This window comes from Schistocerca gregaria, chromosome 8 (genome assembly GCF_023897955.1).
Source record: "Schistocerca gregaria isolate iqSchGreg1 chromosome 8, iqSchGreg1.2, whole genome shotgun sequence".
Classification (NCBI taxonomy): Eukaryota; Metazoa; Arthropoda; class Insecta; order Orthoptera; family Acrididae; genus Schistocerca; species Schistocerca gregaria.
The window spans coordinates 81,466,711-81,481,889 of NC_064927.1; positions in this window are offsets into that span (position 1 = coordinate 81,466,711).

Here is a 15,179-nt window from a genome sequence, read left to right on the forward strand (position 1 = left end):
CAACGGTCGTGTCAAATCCAGCTCGCTTGGTGGTATGGTTTACTGTTAAAAGTTCCGAGAGCATACAGTCCTAGAAGAGTCAACAAATACACTGTTTCCTTTTTCAGGGTGGGCCAAATAAAACTTACCTGTACGAAGGGATACAATTGGACGTGAATGCAGGCATGAACGGAGGAGCAAAAGGCCTACCGTTACTTCCAGTAGGATGGAGCAACGGCCCACACATCCGGCCGACCCTTGGGGCACATTTACACAATCTTCACGCCAGCCAGCAGAAATCAGTGTGGTCACGCCCCCAGCTGGCTACCCAGGTCACCTGCTCTGTCAGTGTGCGATTACTTCGTGTGGGGAGCCATCGTGCGTAAAGTGTATCGCAACAACCCTCATAGTCTTCAAGAACCGCAGCAGAACATTTCGGATGAGACTGCAGCAGTCCAGCTTCGATCCGCCTTCGGCAACTTGCTCACCAGTGCATAAAAGAGCCAAGAGTAGTCATCTGCGGTAGTCAGGTCAGTTCTGTGTTTCCTTTTTTCTGGTGCCTTTCTTTGTACACTAGAACTCTGTTCTCCGGGCCACTTTTATTTCCCCCGCGCTCAACGTATATATCGCGAAGAGACCATCAACATAAAATTAGATTCGAGCCCACATGAAGGCTTCGCGCCAAACATACGCTACTGGGACAGGGAAAGGCGAAGCGACGGTGGTCAGAAAGTACCGTGCGCCACACACCATAAAGTGACCTGCGTAAATGCCGCCTGCTAGGTACAGCATATTTCATTTATTATTCTGGTGATTTTGTGGTAATTTTCTTCCGTAATTCTAACAATTTAACAGAAAGTTATCTTTGTTAGAAGTACGTCGATTTACATCGTATTTATGTCCCTCAGTGAGTTGCCTGAGAAAGAGAGAGAGAGAGAGAGAGACAGAGAGAGAGGATGAGTCACGCCGCGGCGGAGCACATCAAAGGCTCGCTGAGTCACCACGTGCTGGCTGCCTCTGGTGCTGGCGCTGTCTGCCTTGGCTTCTCTCATTGCAGCTTCTTTTGAGGCACCTATGCTGTCTATCTGTCTTGCCGAAACAGCGTGTCCAATTCTTACTTAGTATCATAATCATCCTACCTACTTCGTTAGAGACAAGCGAAGATTCACTTTTAAACAGAAAGTCATTTCTCGCTTGAAACTTCCTGACACATTAAAACTGTGTGCGGATCGAGATTCCAATACTCTTTCAAGTTTTAATGTGCCAAGAAGTTTCACATCAGAGTAAACTCCGCTGCAGAATTAAAATTTCCTTCTGGAAGCATCCCGAAGGCTGTGGCTAAGCCATGTCTCAATAACATCGTGTCCTTGCAAGTTTCGCAGCAGAGCTTCGGTGGCAGGACATGGGGTACCAGCGGAAGTGACGCTCGAGAACGGGTTGTCAGTCGTGTTCAGTCTGTAGAGCTCCTGCCCGTGAAAGGCAGAGGTCCCGAATTCGAGTCTCTATCTTGCAGACAGTTTTAACCTGCCTGGAAGTTTCATACCAGCGCACACTTCGCTGCAGAGTGAAAATTCCATACTTCTTTTCGCTTTCTCTAATACTCTTTCATCAGTTCATAATTCTTCTCTGTAGCTCTCAGTTTTCTTCATTGTCATTCTGGAACTATACTGTCTTGCAAATTTTGTTGCTAAATCCTTTATGTTCTCAATTTCTTATTCACTTATGCCAATTTCTTCTAGATCCTCCTACAATTTCGTTTCCCTCTTGGATTTCCCTTTTTATGTAGCAATAATTTTTCCTATGTGTTTGCTGTCAATCTTTTTTTTTAATGCGCCGATATATTATTCTTCTTTTCCTTATTTCATTTGTAATTTTTCGATATCTCTGTAAAATTATATTACATCTCAATTTAAATGATTCTACTCTTGTTATCTTTCCTAGTAGCACCTCACAGTTTTTCTTTCCTTCTTGTTGATCTCTTTGTTATCTTTTATCGGTCGTAAAATTAGATTTTCAGATGCCTTCTGAGTATTTCAGACCTATTACTTTCTTGTAATTGATTTTATTGCAATTTTAGACAGTGATACTTTGTAATTACAAACACATTTTGTAGAGGAGAATGTTAATTAAATCTTTCATTATCTTTCTCAGGAACAATTATGTTTTTGAGATACTTAAATCTTTTCGTTCTTCAAATTTTTCTATATTTTTGCTTAATTTTTTATGCACTCTCGGTTTTTGTCAGTAACTATAGTTTTCTGAGAATATGTACCGTCTTTGTTTTTCTGATGTTTAAGTATTTTTGTCTTCTTTTGTTCTGGTTTACCAGAACCGCAATTATCTGTAAAATTCCGATAAATCAGTTTGAATATTATCCTCTTTCCTGATAATTTCCATCCCACTGCCACAATTTGTTTATCACTTCGCCTTTTTACTGATCTTTAGTAACCACAGCACACGCCTTTCTCACATTCTGGACTCAGTGTTCAAAATCGCCTACATCAGGCGGCTGTGGAGCCAGTCCTGGCGCTCACAACCTTGGCTCTAACGAAAGAAGTTACTTCAGTGCATTCTGAGGAAACTATCCGTAGAGCAACTAAGAATGCTGACGATATCTAGAATGACTGTTATTAATATTATTTTTCATTACTGTACGGATAATATATCCAGCTCTCTGGTTACCTACACCAGAATGTAACAGTGTCACGAACATTCATCTTCAACATTATACTCACACTCGACGGTCTTAAACTGAATTCCTCCATATAAATAACCAATGATCGATAATGAATACCTCAGGCGTATTGAATGAGCAATGTGTGGGAACCACGTGTTTGTAAAACGGTTGCCTTTCATAGCATAAAATGTCTAAACTGGCGCATCGACATAAGAGGCGCCACCTACAAAAACAATACAAGGTCGTCCGTTGAGTGCCCATGGTGGAGTTTGCAGGTAGCAACTGGTTGTCGAAGATGCAGGGGCTTGAATAGCTCCATTCCACGTGTAGGGCAGCAGAATGCTGTTGCCCGTAACCTGAATGAATGTATAGAAAAATGCTTCGCAACAAGAGTCATGGTAATTGGAAGAAATTTATCGCTATGGATATAAACCTATAAGTGAAATGGAGCTGGGCAAGATTCTCGACAAAGAATTATTCCCACACCAGAATTGAAGCGCAGAATGTCAGCAGAGGTTCATCAATAAGAGGCCATCAACTTAGCCGTGAATGGGAGAGTACAGTGTGTAGAATAAGGTGCTAAAATTACAGCCATATATCATAAACAGCGTGTGGAGTCAGTCAGCGGATTATGTTATAAGGTATGCAGTGAGACAGACTTTCATAATCTTGGACCATTGATATGAGCTTAAACTGTTCCTATAAGCTGTAGGCTGTTAATGTCGGCACTGGTTCCTTACCTGAAAATACTCAGTTTAGAGTCTCTGCTACGAGTATAAAGTTTTGAGCCACCTTATATTTTCGAGTCATTTATTTATTTTTATTTATTTATTTATTTATTTAACCTGATCAGATTAGGGCCATGAGGCCCTCTCTTACATCGGACCAGTGTTTAACACATGCAGCATTTCACACATCAGAGTTATATCATGACATACAATAAGAAAATTAGATTACTCTAGTCACAATATGAATAAAGAATAATGACTAAGACCTAATAAAGTAAGTACTGGCAGTATTTTCACAATAGGTGCTATGCATAGAAATAATGATAAAAGTAATAATAGTAACTGTAAAAAAATTAAATAATAATGATAAACATGAGAAAAATGGGCAATAGTAATGAGGATTTGTGCAAATGCACATTAATATCTTGGTGTGTAAAGTAGATGTTTACTAGTATAGCGAGTTTTGGGGGAAGGAGACTTAAGGAGGGGGAAAGAGGGAAGTAATGAGGTGAAGTGGATTCGTGTACAAAGGAAAGCATTTGTTGTTGTTGTGGTCTTCAGTCCTGAGACTGGTTTGATACAGCTCTTCATGCTACTCTATCCTGTGCAAGCTTCTTCATTTCCCAGTACCTACTGCAACCTACATCCTTCTGAATCTGCTTAGTGTAGTCATCTCTTGGTCTCCCTCTACGATTTTTACCCTCCACGCTGCCCTCCAATACTAAATTGGTGATCCCTCGACCAACCGATCCCTTCTTCTGGTCAAGTTGTGCCACAAACTTTTCTTCTCCCCAATCCGATTCAATACTTCCTCATTAGTTATGTGATCTACCCATCTAATCTTCAGCATTCTTCTGTAGCACCACATTTCGAAAGCTTCTATTCTCTTCTTGTCCAAACTATTTATCGGCCATGATTCACTTCCATACATGGCTACACTCCATACAAATACTTTCAGAAATGACTTCCTGACACTTAAATCTATACTCGATGTTAACAAACTTCTCTTCTTCAGAAACGCTTTCCTTGCCATTGCCAGTCTACATTTTATATCCTCTCTACTTCGACCATCATCAGTTATTTTGCTCTCCAAATAGCAAAACTCCTTTACTTCTTTAAGTGTCTCACTTCCTAATCTAATTCCCTCAGCATCACCCGACTGAATTCGACTACATTCCATTATCCTCGTTTTGCTTTTGTTGATGGTCATCTTATATCCTCCTTTAAAGACACTATCCATTCCGTTCAACTGCTCTTCCAAGTCCTTTGCTGTCTCTGACAGAATTACGATGTCATCGGCGAACCTCAAAGTTTTTATTTCTTCTCCATGGACTTTAATACCTACTCCGAATTTTTCTTTTGTTTCCTTCACTGCTTGTTCAATATACAGATTGAATAACATCGGGGATAGACTACAGCCCTGTCTCTCTCCCTTCCCAACCACTGCTTCCCTTTCATGTCCCTCGACTCATATAACTGCCATCTGGTTTCTGTACAAATTGTAAATAGCCTTTCGCTCCCTGTATTTTACCCCTGCCACCTTCAGAATTGGAAAAAGAGTATTCTAGTCAACATTGTCAAAAGCTTTCTCTAAGTCTACAAATGCTAGAAACGTAGGTTTGCCCTTCCTTAATCTAGCTTCTAAGATAAGTCGTAGGGTCAGTATTGCCTCACGTGTTCCAACATTTCTACGGAATCCAAACTGATCTTCCCCGAGGTCGGCTTCTACTAGTTTTTCCATTCGTCTGTAAAGAACTCGCGTTAGTATTTTGCAGCTGTGACTTATTAAACTGATAGTTCGGTAATTTTCACATCTGTCAACACCTGCTTTCTTTGGGATTGGAATTATTATATTCTTCTTGAAGTCTGAGGGTATTTCGCCTGTCTCATACATCTTGCTCACCAGATGGTAGAGTTTTGTCAGGGCTGGCTCACCCAAGGTTGTCAGTAGTTCTAATGGAATGTTGTCTACTCCGGGGGCCTTGTTTCGACTCAGGTCTTTCAGTGCTCTGTCTAACTCTTCACGCAGTATCGTATCTCCCATTTCATCTTCATCTGCATCCTCTTCCATTTCCATAATATTGTCCCCAAGTACATCGCCCCTGTATAGACCATCTATATACTTCTTCCACCTTCTGCTTTCCCTTCTTTGGTTAGAACTGGGTTTCCACCTGTGCTCTTGATGCTCACTGAAGTTGTCCTCTTTTCTCCAAATGTCTCTTTATTTTTCCTGTAGGCAGTATCTATCTTACCCCTAGTGAGATATGCCTCTACATCCTTACATTTGTCCTCTAGCCATCCCTGCTTCGCCATTTTGCACTTCCTGTCGATCTCATTTTTCAGACGTTTGTATTCCTTTTTGCCTGCTTCATTTACTGCATTTTTATATTTTCTCCTTTCATCAATTAAATTCAATATTTCTTCTGTTACCCAAGGATTTAACTAGCCCTCGTCTTTTTACCTACTTGATCCTCTGCTGCCTTCACTACTTCATCCCTCAAAGCTACCCATTCTTCTTCCACCGTTTTTCTTTCCCCCATTCCTGTCAATTGTTCCCTTATTCTCTCCTTGAAACTCCGCACAACCTCTGGTTCTTTCAGTTTATCCAGGTCCCATCTCCTTAATTTCCCACATTTTTGCTGTTTCTTCAGTTTTAATCTACAGGTCATAACCAATAGATTGTGGTCCGAGTCCACATCTGCCCCTGGAAATGTCTTACAACTTAAAACCTGGTTCCTAAATCTCTGTCTTACCATTATATAATCTATTTGATACCTTTTAGTATCTCCAGGCTTCTTCCATGTATACAGCCTTCTTTTATGATTCTTGAACCAAGTGTTACCTATGATTAAGTTGTGCTCTGTGCAAAATTCTACCAGGCGGCTTCTCTTTCATTTCTTTGCCCCAGTCCATATTCACCTACTACGTTTCCTTCTCTCCCGTTTCCTACACTCGAATTCCAGTCACCCATTACTATTAAATTTTCGTCACCCTTCACTATCTGAATAATTTCTTTTATTTGATCATACATTTCTTCAATTTCTTCGTCATCTGCAGAGCTAGTTGGCACATAAACTTGTACTACTGTAGTAGGTGTGGGCTTCGTATCTATCTTGGCCACAATAATGCGTTCACTACGTTGTTTGTAGTAGCTTACCCGCATTCCTATTTTCCTATTTATTATTAAACCTACTCCTGCATTACCCCTATTTGATTTTGTGTTTATAACCCTGTAGTCACCTGATCAGAAGTCTTGTTCCTCCTGCCACCGAACTTCACTAATTCCCACTATATCTAACTTTAACCTATCCATTTCCCTTTTTACATTTTCTAACCCACCTGCCCGATTAATGGATCTGACATTCCACGCTCCGACCCGTAGAACGCCAGTTTTCTTTCTCCATATAACGACATCCTCTTGAGGAGTCCCCACCCGGAGATCCGAATAGGGGACTATTTTACCTCCGGAATATTTTACACAAGAGGATGCCATCATCATTTAATCATACAGTAAAGCTGCATGCTCTCGGGAAAAATTACGGCTGTAGTTTCCCCTTGCTTTCAGCCGTTCGCAGTACCAGGACAGCAAGGCTGTTTTGGTTATTGTTACAAGGCCAGATCTGTCAATCATCCAGACTGTTACCCTTGCAACTATTAAAGAGGCTGCTTCCCCTTTTCAGGAACCACACGTTTGTCTGGCCTCTCAACAGATACCCCTCCGTTATGGTTGCACCTACGGTTCGGCTATCTGTATCGCTGAGGCACGCAAGCCTCCCCACCAACGGCAAGGTCCGTGGTTCATGGGGGGAAAAGCATTACTGTTGCTTAAGTAGATACGTCATTAACAGTTTTTTGAAGCTGGACATGTTTTTAAGTTCTCTTACATTCCGAGGGAGGTTATTCCAGACTCGGGTTCCCGCTATTGTAAAGGACTTGGAGAAGGTGACTGAGCGATGCAGTGGAACAGAGAGGATTTTATAATGATGGGGACGTGTGTTTCTGTCATGTTGTTCAGACATAAGCGTTAAGGACGTGGAGAGATATGAGGGACAGTGTACATTTATAAGGCAGTAGATGAGACAGAGTGTATGGAAATCTCTGCTTTTGTCTGCACGCAGCCAGGACAGTTTCGCATATTGTGGTGAAATGTGATCGAAAAGTCGAACGTTACAGATATATCGGACGCAGGCATTCATGACCAGTTCCAGACGTCGCGAGTTTTCCTGAGAGAGGCCTTGGAGGATAATATCGCTGTAATCAATGATTGGGAGTATAAGCGTTTTTTCTAATTTATTATAAATTATCACATCATAATCTTTACTGCTTGCGATGTAGTTCGAATAGGCACAATTAAAGAAAACACCTGGCGACGCAAGTTAGCCACGATCTTCAGATTACCGTTCTGTACTCTCCACTGCGCCTGGTAACTACGCTGACATAAATGGCTCACGCCACACCTGACCTGTGCCAAAAATGCTAGTTTTTTCTCAACGCTTGGGCATCGGGATCTGTCACTTTCATTTCTAGCCAAGATCTGTCCACGCCATAAATTTGGCTGAAATCCGGTCTCCTTTTCAGGCAGGCACAGCAGCAAGCTGGGGGGTATGCAGTCCAGCCTCTTCTATCGAGCACCGCCACAATGCTCTGGGTAAACATCTACAAATCAGTGGTCTACCACAGCGGAGCGAACACAAACATTCCCTACTCAGCTGGTGGCGGTCCCCGTGGCAGTCACCAGTCAGATGTGCAGTCGAGCAGCTACAGCATCAACTAGCAACGGCACCTACCAGACGAGGCTGCTGGCCTCCAAGCCGTCAGCCAGCCCTGACAGTTACACGCCTCCAATCGCACCTGCTGAGTCGTGGCCACCCAGTATGTGCCATCACGTCACGCTCCAGCCAGCCATTGAGAGCCCCGAGTTCGACTCGGGCGTCAGCTCGTCCGTGCCAGCCACCTTTGGCCACATGCAGTGAACGCCAGCCCAGCCGTAAGCTCACTGTACTGTGGAACAGATATCCAGCCCCGCGTCAGCAGGGGCGTGTAGCCGCCAGCTACTGGTATGCTGTTTCAGCGCTCCGAGACAATGTTCTCTAATCCATGTCCACCAAGGTGCCGGAAGGTCCCATTCCCAAAGCCTCCCACACCAGACCATCGGGCAGCATTTCTCTTAGTGTAGTGGTCAACACACAAACGGCACATTTGTGACACGATCTGTCCTCGCACGCCAGAGATCTGTTACGAGGATTCGTTCATACTGCAGGGTTGCTACTGGCACCTTGCTGCTCACTACTGACACATCGCACGATGCTGCTAGCACGCAGCCACGTTGCATTTAAGAGTCAGCTTGCCTCCTCGCCGGGAGTAATTATCCTGCAGTTGTTCACATAGATAAGAGAGACCTAGCAGAGTCACCCAAGGCACGGAATAAAGCACAAACCAGCTGCATACGATCGTCCGTTGAGGAGCAGCGGAGCGAGCAGTGATGGTCCAGGCTGAGTGCGCCGTGCTGCGCCGCTTTGGTGAGACCCAGTGTGGGCTGGACTGGTCTCATCACCTCCTGGCCGTGTTTGGCAAGCAGTCAACAGCGTGCTGGCAGCTTTAACACACCCTGATTGTATACTTTCAAGGAGAGCATTAGGGAACGATTAACAAGGACAGGGGAAAGAAATACAATAGAAGAAGAATGGGTAGCTTTGAGAGATCAGATAGTGAAGGCAGCAGAGGGTCAAATAGGTAAAAAGACGAGGTGTAGTAGACTCATTGGGTAACAGAGGACAGAAGAGATACAGAATTTAATTGATGATAGGAGAATATATTAAAATCCAGTAAATGAACCAAGTGAAAAGGAATACAAACATCTCAAAAATGACATCGACAGGCAGTGAAGCAGGGATGGCTAGAGGACTATTATAAAGATGTAAAAGGATATATCATTAGGGGTAAGATAGATGCTGACTACAGAAAAATTAAAGACACCTTTGGTGAAAAGAGAACGACCTGTATGAATATCAAGAGCTCAGATGGAAACCAGGCCTAAGCAAAGAAAGGAAAGAAGAAAGGTGGAAGGAGTATGCCGAAGATCTATGCAAGGGTGATATACCACTTGAAGTAATAGATGAGTTTTGCTGTCTGGGAAGCATAATAACGGGCGATGGTCGAAGTAGAGACGATAGAAAATGTAGATTGACTATGGCAAGGAAATTTGCTAATGCCGAGTATAGATTTAAATGTCAGGAAGTCCTTCCTGGAAGTATTTGTATGGAGTGAAGCCATGTATGGATGTGAGACATGGACGATAAATAGATCAGGCAAGAAGAAAATAAAAGCTTTCTAAATGTGATGGTGCAGAAGAATGCTGAAGATTAGATGGGTAGATCATGTAACTAATGAGGAGATAATGAATCCAACTGAGGAGAGGAGGGATTTGTGGCACAACTTGACTAGAAGAAGGGATCGGTTAGTAGGACACGTTCAGAGGCATCAATTTATTATTGCAGGGATGCGTGGAGGATACAAATCATAGAGACAGACCAAGAGATGAATACACTAAGCAGATTCAGAAGGATGTAGATTGTAGTAGTTACTCGGAGATGAAGATGCTTGCACAAGATAGATTAGCATGGAGAGTTGCATGAAACCAATCTCTGAAGACCGCAGTAACAACAATTATAAAACTTCAGCACAGTATCTGATACGTTCAGCACCTGGCTGTGTGTTTTTGTAACACTAAACCTTACACCATTTCCATCTCCATTTTTGTCATATGACTCTGCACAATACTTCCCCATGATCTTCAAATGGTTCAAATGGCTCTGAGCACTATGGGACTTAACTTCTGTGGTCATCAGTCCCCTAGAACTTAGAACTACTTAAACCTAACTAACCTAAGGACATCACACACATCCATGCCCGAGGCAGGATTCGAACCTGCGACCGTAGCGGTCGTGCCCTGATCTTCGTCTTGTCTGAACCACTCTGCATTCAAGAACATATAAGAATCAAACAATGAAAACTCCAGGATGGAATGTAACTATATTATGAAAAGGAAAGTCGCAGATAGGCACAACAAAAAGGGTGTCACAAAAAATGTGTGTCTGTCGTCTATTTATGACAAAGGCCTCGCCGGCCGAAGGCTTTATTTGTGCCAGTGGTTTTTTTTTTGCCTAGCTGCGGCTCAGCACCTCCGTCTTATGGTAAGTGGCAAATTTTGCTTTCAATGATACAGCAAGAACAGCTAAGAGTTTTACCTGTTGCTATCGGCATAGCCTTCTTCTTGGCGTATCTCCCGTCCGGTCTTCCACATTGCACACACTATCCATAGTTCCGTCAATCACATCTATTTCTATTTTTGTTTTACTCCATCTCATCTGCTCACCATACCCCATCATTTCTCGCTCTTACTCGGACCGGTCACTTTGTTTGCATATGGTTTCTTCTGTTCTCCTGCTTAGCGCTTCTGTTGCATATCCGACAGAAACGTACTGACGAAAATGCTTAACACAGTGTTGTTGGTGTTAAATGCGATAAATTTCATTATATATATTTTTTGCTATATTATCACTAATTTCTCTACTGTTAGCATACTGTAATGATACCTATACTTATTATCGTTATTAGAGTTGTAAAATTACCAAATGCTGCTGTATATTATATAGCAGTATATTATTATTAAGCAAGCGTTGACTAGAGTGGTTTTCCTAACAGCTATGGTCGGCTAAGCTCCTACCTGCATTACCTGTACTTTAGGTGTGTTGCTTGTTCGGCCTCATCTCACAGCGATCGGTTTTTCAACGTATGCGATCAGTGTCTCACTACATTCCCCTAAAAACTGTCCGCGGTGAACCATCTAGGAACTGACTGAGAATATGTAAAGATCCAGGTAACCTACGGAACATTTTTGGTCAGCATAGTTATCCTCACTTCTGTAAACCTATAAGTAAATAAACAGCATACATAACAAAATTAAATTATCCAATGATTAACTCAGGTTTCACTCGAAAACTGTTGACTTGTGACTTGAAATACAGAGCTGTTTTGATAAAAATAAAGACAACAATACAGTTGTATCATATTGAGCCGGAAAACGCAATTTCCTCAAGAAAAAGTAAAATATATATCAAACATCGCTTCCATATTTCGTCAAACTTGTTTCTGTTATAAATAGTCTTCACGGGTTTTCCGCCGGATGACGTTGTGCTAATTCCACAATATTTCCTCGGAGCAATTGTTCGACATCTTCAGGTGGTTCAGCCCGAAGGGCTGTATATCGAACACGAAACGAAGAATGCGCAGGCGCGGAAATCACGCATGCGCAATGATTGGCAGATAGATGTTGCCATACTAAAACGCCCTCTGTTGAAAATCGCGGAGCGGCCCTCCTAGCGCGCGCTGTACGCTGTATACTAACAGTTCGGTCAGACTTCACTCACTAAAAAACTATACTAGACCAATGCAATGACGAGTCTATTGTCGAAAAAATCTTCTCGTCGTCATTTAATAGCAGCCATTGCAGGGTTTCAAGCTGTGCTCAGTTGAAATCCCGCATTCCTCTTGATGAGATTATCGGATATGTATTGCTTCCGTAATGATCAAACCTAGAAAGATGATGCCAGGGATAAAACTTCAGTCTTTTCATAAATCATGTGACGTCCTGTATTCCGCAATTGCCGACTTTTCCGGTTGACGAAGGTATATATGAGGCTGATGTTCATCGCAGCGTTCTTGTACTGTGAGACATGTCTGGCCTATATATGCTGCCCCACATTGACAAAAAATATTGTACACACCACATTTCCTCTGGCCAAGATCATCTTTAACCGAACCCAAAAGGTTCCTCAGTTTTGCAGATGGTCGAAAAACACACTAAATGTCATATCTTCCGAGGACTTTTCCGATTCTTGACGACATGGCACCAAAATACGGCAAAAAGGTCAAAGTGGTGGGTGTCTTCTTATTTTCGTTCTGCTCCATAAATTGAACTCGCTTGCGCCTGAATGCATCACATATCTGTCTCTCGGAATAACCGTTTTGTCGGAAAACTGTCTTGCTGCATTTCAGTCGGCAGTTTTTCAGGATCAGATACTTCTATGAACGAACGTACATAATGCAGTACCCCATTGTGTAGGATGAGTGCAGCTTCTGGCCTGCAGACATAGATCTGTATGTGTTGGCTTGCGGTAGACGCTCTGTGCCAAGGTTCCACCTGCTTTCCCTCATAACAAAACAACAAGAAAAGCTAAAGAACCATCTTTTTTCACTTCCTTTGTGAAGTTTACATTCGGATGGAGCGAATTCAAATGCTGAAGAAACGTAGGTAGAATATAAAAGTCCATGTGGCCACACCACAAATCTATCGTTCACATAACGCAGAAAACAAGAGGTTTTGAGACTGGGTGACTGTAGTGCTTTTTCTTCAAAGTCCTCCATAAAATAACTGGCCACTACAGAAGAGAGAGGGCTTCCTATGGCGACACCGTCCACTCGTTCAAAATATTGGTCATTAAATAAGAAGTATGTAGAAGTAAATACATGTTTAAATAATACCACTATGTCTTCCTCATTCTTGTTGCTAATGAGCGGTAAAGAGTCCTGCAAGGGCACCTTTGTAAATAAAAACGCAACATCGAAACTTACTAACACTATTAGAGTGTTCAGGCGACCTATGAAATCTCCAGAGTTTCGAATATGATGGTTGCACTCGCCTACGAGAGGTTCCAATAGTGATATCAGGTATTTGGCAACAAAATAAGTAGGTGCTACAATGTTACCCCGGGACGGAGAAGCACCCCACTCTTATGAATCTTGGGTAGGCCATAGAGTCTAGGAGGAACTGCAGTCTGCTGACGCAAACCCTTAGCGACTTGCGCTGGAATCGAGCTCTTCCTGATGAGTTCCAGAGCCTTTCTCTGGATCCTACCCGTCGGATCACTTTTTAATATACTGTATGCAGGATTGTCGAGCAGTTTGTATATCTTGCAATTATATTCTGTGCTGAGAGAAGCACAGTAGCATTTTCTTTGTCAGCAGGCGAGATGACGATGTCTTGGTCTCCTCTCAATTCTCGTAGAGCATTTCATTCAGCTGAGGTAATGTTAAAGTTGGACTTTTTAGGTGATGCTCGAGTCAAGATGCGGCATGTGTCACGCCTAATCTCTTCGGCAGCACCCTAAGGAAATTTCGAAACAGCCTGCTTGATTCCACTAATCACATCTCGGATGGGAATGGTCCCCGGTGCAAGATTCAGACCCTTCTTTAGCGCCGAAACTGCAGCGTCGTCCAAAGTCTTCTCCGTGAGATTAAACACGGTACACCTTCTTCGCATGTCTTCTTGCGTTCGGGTTTCGAATCGATCGTATTTTGTCATTTGACGAACCTTAGCTTGTCGTTCAGTCTACTCAGCCAGTGCCCAAGTGGTACGTCTACCCAGTTCCAGGACACCGCTGAAAGGTTCGCTGAAATCTTCAGATGGAGTGATAGTAATTGTCTAGACACCAAGCTCAATTCCTGACACATACAGCGCACCCTTTCTTTCACAAGTGCCGCACTCGACCGTCGTTTAATTGTAGCGGCAGCGGCACAATTTATACAATGTTTAAATTTAGCAAACGTAGGGATGATTTGCTTGTCGGGGCATATCAGAAAAAAATCGTGGCTGCTTAACAATCTACCTGTCGTCCGACGTAACTTGTCAAACTCACATATGTTGTCCGCCATCTCCTCCCCGTAAAGGTACCAGATGTGACATAAACAACTTCCGCGTTCATCAATAATAGCAGGAAGCTCTTGCCTTTGATCGTGGTGTTTCTAGATGTAAACTCTACTTGCATCAAAAGTAATTGCTCTGGCTACATAACAGTGCAGAATTTTTATTACTTACAAAATAGGATTTACTGCCCGCCCCGTTAGCCATGCGGTCTAACGCACTGGTTTCCGGGTGGGAAGGAGCGTCTGGACCCCAGCACGAATCCGCCCGGCAGACTTGTGTCGAGGTCCGGTGAGCCGGCCAGTCTGTAGATGTTAGACGTTCCCTCGGAGGGGGGGAGGTGGGGGGTCCACCCGGCGCCGAACCGCACAATAACCCTGAAAGAGTGGTTCGGTGTGGGGTGGTAGAGGGGTGAGGTGAACTGCGGTAGTCGAGGGGTTGTGGAGCCTCCCCGTCGTAATGTAATTTATATTCTGTAAGGATATAAAATAGCTGCTGGTCCCGGCGGAGGTTCGAATCCTCCCTCGGGCATGGGTGTGTGTGTTTGTCATTAGGATAATTTAGTTTAAGTACTGTGTAAGCATAGGGACTGACGACCTTAACAGTTGAGTCCCATAAGATTTCACACACATTTGAACATATTTTGGATATAAAATACGTAATGGACTAAAACTGAATGACATGCGGTTCTAGTTATGTGCAAAACGAACAACCAAATAAACAAAAAAACGGAAGAGAACTCGTCGGCTCCCAGTTTCTCTTGCACTTTCATTTACGTTTCTTTACCTGCCAACGTTACCAATACTATCTGTAATCCTACGATTAATACGCATTTATGTAGTGTACGAACACTACTGTACCATAGTTTTGGTAGAGCGCAAAACTGATCGTTATTGTTGTTGTGTTGGTAAAATGAGCTCTCACGAAAATGCAGCAGCGGCTGTCCGCTGCCGCCACAGGTAAAAATTTCACAGTGGGACGGCCGAATGAGAGAGGAAGAGGCGACGACCGGCCGTGATCGCCAAGTCACTCACACGCACCCGCAACTGTGTAGGACAGAACACAGCCCGCTGGTACCAACCGCGTACTTTTG